Here is a 6000-nt window from a genome sequence, read left to right on the forward strand (position 1 = left end):
TTTTCAAAGTTCCTTCAAGGTGTTCTCATGTTCACAAGCATGGCACGGCATAACAGATAAAAGATAAATACAGATAGAAGAAGACAACTACTGAGAGTCTGTCTCCGTCATCGGGTCACTTGCATCATCCAGGTCACACGTGTCACACATGATGAAAATCCAGTTCTCAAATACTGTCTCTCTGGAAGCAAAGAATGAACTGTGTTTTGAATTATATGAGACCGGTCCTAGACACAGTTCTGCCATCCAAGCATTTAACTGAGAATTTGGAAGTGAACTCAGAGCAATAACCACCATCCTAGCAAAGTGTCCAGGTGTAAGCAGCTGTTTCAGGTATGAGGGGCTGTTCAAGTCCTTTTCGACTCTCATGCAGGAAAAGTGAAAGGAAACAAGTTATGATGGGTGTGTGACACATTTGGTGAAGGACAAAACCAGGCACTTGCTGGTCTTCATTAGGACTGAGGTCATCGTCTCTGGCTTGTAGTCAGGGAGGCAGGCAACCTTGTCTTTTCTGGGCAGAGGACTGAAGGTGGATGATTTGAAGCAGAGAGGACTTTGCCTGTGGGCAGGGTGTGAGAGAGGATGCTAGAAAACAACAGAAACAGCTTGACAGTACAGAGTCTGAAGATTTCCTCAGTCAGGCCTTGAATTTGTCCCCACGTTTTTCGGCCAAAAAATGGTAATACCTAAATGATGATGTCATAAAGCATGGAAGTCGAACTCTGACGGAGTAGTTGTCAACCCAGGTAGAGGTCATTGGTTGTGAAAATGTCCAAACCTGTGTCAGCTCCACATTTCACATTATTTTCTGAACTTTTTCACGAGTATTATTTGACTTCTGAGGTCTTTTTGGATAAGACGAGTGGTACAAATTGTCAAAGTGCCTGTCAGATCAACACATTCTCACACAATAGACTACAACTACCAAGAAGAATGGTGATGCGCTATGATCCACCGCACACACAAACTAGCAGCGCAGCACTGGACTGCATGTGTGTTGCAGTAATGCTATTCATCTCACAGACTGATTTAGCGTAGCACGTGCAACATATAGACCGATGTCGCACTGTAGACTAACAGACAGATTAAACAGAGGAGCAGCTCTGTGTCTCTCTTTGTGTCGCTGGAAAACTTGTGAGTGAATAAGTGGGGCTGAGCTATGCAGCGAGTGTGAGAAAGAGAGAAGCACACTTGTATGCGTTATGTAACGCAACTTGACCCACTATCGGTATAAACGGTGTTGTCTAAATTTATATCTTGCTTGAAAATACATTGATATATCGTACATCATCGTTGTATCGCCCAGCCCTAGGCTAGGTTTTATGCTAACGTAATGTAACGCCATGTCACAAAAGTTATTCGCACATAACGCACACAGGAAACGAACAGCGGTCTCCTGAGTAAAAGTCCGGAGTTTGTTTGCCCGATGCAGACTTTCTGGCTCTTTATACTATGGCAGCTGCTCGTAATGTCAACAAATGCCACTAGCTATCGCTAAAGGGAGCCTCTGTGCCTCGGTATCTGTTGGTATTTGACAAGTTGGGAGAGAGATAGGGTTGGTCAGATGAAAAACTGAAGGCACTGTCAGTCTGATGCTGTTGAAGTTTCCATCACTAAGCAAACCCATAAACCCACCAGATATGGCCTCATGCCATTCATCCATCTACTGACCCTTTTATTACTGTACATCAGCAGCTCTATTGAACTTTATAAAACAAAATGTCCAAGATCTCTGTGTACTAATGAGCACTTTGGCCCTGAGTTAATGCTCTCCTATTGGATTTGTCCAAAAGCAAATGGTAACAGTGCCAGATCCACAGTGACTGAGAGCTTCGATCCACACAGGCCATTTTCAACATAACTCGGCCTTCTGGTTCACTGGATTCAGGCCGCAGTTTTAAACAAGGTGAAACCTCTGCTGCTGTGTTTCCCATTTCTTAAAATGTCAAAATTAAGATGAAGATTGATTTTCTTTTTCTTGCGCAAGATAATATTTTACATACAGTACAATAAATATTATGTCATTATATGACGCAGTGCATGGATGTGTATATTATCAGAGGCATGAAGTTAAGGAGGTGTAAGTTTTTTGCCAGAACAAGTGATAGTTTGACAGTTTCTATTAACAGACATCAGTCATTCCTGAAAGCGTGTCCAGAATTAAAATGGAGGGTTAGTCACATAATAGAAAACGTGTCTTTTTAATATGATTGCTGGTGGAGGGATTGAGAGTCACATTGATGTAGATTGATTGTAGCTTTCTTTCTTCAGATTGAGGACAAATGCCGCAGTGGGTGATTAAATCCAGGCCCTTCGCTTGGACGCTTCTGGGGCGGATTTTCCGAGAGCAAGGGACTTGGCGCCGGGGATCCTGTGTATTTTCCACCCTGATCTCTGCTTGGCAGAGGCCTAAATAATAAAGCTCTTTTTACTGAGCAGCCCGGGGTTCCCTGTGTACAAACACAAGCCCTGCAACCCCCTCCCGCCTCTGCTGTTTTAACACGAGCCGTCGCCATGGGGGTTTACCTCACACCCCACTAAGCTCCCGTCCTGCAGTTGTCTGAGAGTCAGCCCCCACTCTGCCACGGACTCACACTGGGGTCAAGCCAATTTGGCCTTGAGGTAATTTTACTGGGACCAAAGTGCACAATGTGAGGCTTGATCAGGGAACACGGGAGGCAGCTAACAACTGACAAACATCTAAACTAAACCCTGAGGGGGAAAAAAAGTCAAGGAAAAAGCTCCAAAAGTGAAGGAGGTCATTTAGGGCGTTTTCACTGTGGTGCCCACTATACCCATACCTATACCTCTCTGCCAGTCAACATATACTCCACATATGTTTTAGTGTTTTCAGTGTTATTTCTAATTGCATCATGGAGTGCAGCAGGGTGTGAGACCGGTATGATCACGGAAACGTAGCAAGCGGTGATGAAACGTCCATTCATGCGGCCACGCATGGATGTGTGTGTTTATTTAACTACTGTGCAGGTTAATCTGGGCCCTCAAAGCCTGGTGCTGTGTGTTAGTGCCAAGGCTCACAAACCTTCTGCGCTCTGATCCGCCTGCCAGCTTTGAAACCTGACGCGGCCAGAGAAGCCTCCTCCGAAAACGATGGATCAGGCCTCTCCTGCTCTCAGAAGACACATTTTAAAAAGTTAAGTCAAGGTAAGGGATGCTCTGCCGATATTCAACCAGTTTTGTATCATAACAACGTGGGTAGTACCTGTAAATGAACTCAACTTCCCTCTAAGCTTGTGTGGTATCAAGGTATTTTGGTAAATCAAGGTATTAAGAAATCCTGAAGGTATGATTTTCAATACCGTCGAAAATACAGATGCTCCTCTTTCTATTAAACCAATACAGAGGTGCTGCATTGAGGATGTACTGTAGTGCACAGCACGAGCCACCAGAGGTCAGTCTCTACTGGTGGAACAGACAGCTGAGCTAAGACAGATGGTCACTGCAAGAGGTGGGGATAACGTTACAGGACTAGCAACTGCAGAGATACAGTGAGGAAAAACAACATATTTGCACATATAACTGCAAATTAATGGGGTTTTTTTTACCAATCCAGAGAAGTGATTGTTGAAACAGTGGAAAGACTAACCAATGGTTTTGGTGAGTTTTATTTTCTTTCTTTTAAGTCTGAATGAATTGTGTTTTACGATGAGTTAACAAAGCAATTAAGCAAACGAGAAAAACTTGGATTCAGAAGGTGTGAGGTTTTAAGTGTTTGTTTGTTAAGGAAAAAGATGATAGAAGTTAGAAGTGTAGTAAACGTGCTGCTTAAACACATCTCGCTGCTGACACAACATGGGGTTGTTGGGCTGATGGCGGCCAGTTGGAATATTTTAACATATCACCATATCACCTAAACCTACATTGTAGGCTTGACAATGTCATACATGCTACAAAACATTTTGTTTTGGCATTTTGCCTTTATTGGACAGGACAACTGTCAACTGTCAGGAAGGACAGAGAGAGGCAATGACATGCAACAAAAGGCCAATACAACCTGTGGCCGCTGCAGAAAGGACATAGCCTACCCTCAACGCCCCTGCCCCTATATAAGCCTACACTACAGATGAACATAATAAATACAAGGATGCGAAAGTAATCAGTATTAAATGTACAGTTAAAGGCTCTCAAAGTCTTCCTAAGCTTGAAAAGTTTTTGTCACATACAGCAAACTTCTCCTCATGATCCACTAGCTACATGTCCTCTGAATATGCTGTGAAAAAGTCCGGTCTCTGTAGGCAGCCCAGGCTCCGCAAATGGCAACAAAAACACTTCACTTCTGTTTACGTTCAACAATGTTATCAAACACAACGGAGCTAGCTCGCCTTTTAGCCTCATTGTAGCTCTAACTGCCTCTCTGGGCACAGCGTTCACGTGTGTGGATTTACGAGACCGTGAGACATGGGCACCGCGTTCATTAGGGATGGGAATTGATAGGATTTTATCGATATCAATGCCATTATCGATTCTGCTTATCGATCCGATTCTTTATCGATTCCCTTATCGATTCCTCCTGTGAATTAATGATATCACCTCCTGTTGTTTGTAACCCAATACATCTGCTTTCAGAACGTTTTACTATGAACCTTAAAGCCATGGTCTAGTTTAGAAAGATGATGTGAAAGATTTGAAAAAAAGCGTGCAAATCAACTCAACTGCCCTCATCTTACCATCCTTGGTGTTCCCATGAAATCCGACAACAGGAGCGGGGATACGCCGAAGCTCCACAGTGGGCTAGCAGCTCCAGGGAGGCTAACAACAACCCACAGTGGGCTAGCAGCTCCAGGGAGGCTAACAACAACAGCGCCCCGCCCGCCGTCCACCTGGAGCGGGGATGCGCCGAAGCTCCACAGTGAGCTAGCAGCTCCAGGGAGGCTAACAACAGCGTGAAGTGAAGCTACGGCTTTGACCGCTTCTGTCTCTCCGCCATTACGTCTTCTTTGTTGTTGAACGGGCTGCTGACTGACGAGCATAGATTCGGCGTAATGAAAAGAATCGATAAGGGAATCGTTAAGCATAAAGGCTAATGATGTCAATGAATTGGACCAGTTGGAACCGGTTTTTAACAGGAACCGGTTCTCGATTCCCATCCCTAGCGTTCATGTGTGTGTGCTTGCTTTCGTTGGTCTCGCGCTGGCTGGTTGGTGCAGCCTGGACCAAAATGTTTTTGTTGCCATTTGCAGAGCCTGGGCTGCCTACAGAGACCCGACTTTTTCACAGCATATTCAGAGCACATGTAGCTAGCGGATCGTGAGGAGATGTTGGCTGTATGTGACAAAAACTTTTCAAGCTTAGGAAGACTAAGAGAGCCTTTAATGGTGAGAAAGAGGAAATGATGAAGCCCGGTGTTACTGTGTAATTCTCTGGTGTATAAGTAAAGTATAAACTACACTGCAGAGTAGAGTCTGTGCTAACAGAAGCAAACAATGACAGCTGACTCATATGAACATCGGCAGGTCTGCATTACATCTGGTGTATGAAGTTTATATCACTGCATTTTTATGAACACACCCACCATCACACGATAGACTAGCCTACATCTACCGAATAGAATAGTGATGAGCTATTGATCCACTTCACACATTAACACTCAACTCAAACAAGTATCTCGCACATACACAGCCAGAGAGACAGATGTGCGTCAGACCAGGTTGCCAGGTAACGATACAAATAATCGCTAACTGTAGCATCACATTGCTCGTGGTTATTCAGGGTATCTGCAGGTTTCAGTAAGTTAAATTTAAGACTTTTTAAGACCTTTTTAATGCCACCTTGAATGGAATTTAAGACCGAAAAAACGATAAATATAAGCGATGGTTGGGGGATCCCGCTGTACTATAACCAGTGCTTAATTTGTAAAATTAGAAGTGGGGGAACACTTTTTTAAGCGGCACCAGAGCCGCTTCACTGCGCAACTCCGAATGGAATGGTTGTGACATCTAGTGTTGTCACGGTACCAAAATTGGGACCCACGGTACGATA

At 44.2% G+C, this 6000-nt stretch overlaps 1 protein-coding gene across 1 annotated transcript in view; it reads right to left on the bottom strand.

Annotated features, from left to right (window-relative positions):
* The window catches only part of esrrgb (estrogen-related receptor gamma b), a 221642-nt gene that overhangs the window by 201540 nt on the left and 14102 nt on the right, over nucleotides 1-6000 (bottom strand). The window lies entirely within an intron of this gene.

Source organism: Epinephelus moara, chromosome 12 (genome assembly GCF_006386435.1).
Source record: "Epinephelus moara isolate mb chromosome 12, YSFRI_EMoa_1.0, whole genome shotgun sequence".
Lineage (NCBI taxonomy): Eukaryota > Metazoa > Chordata > Actinopteri > Perciformes > Serranidae > Epinephelus > Epinephelus moara.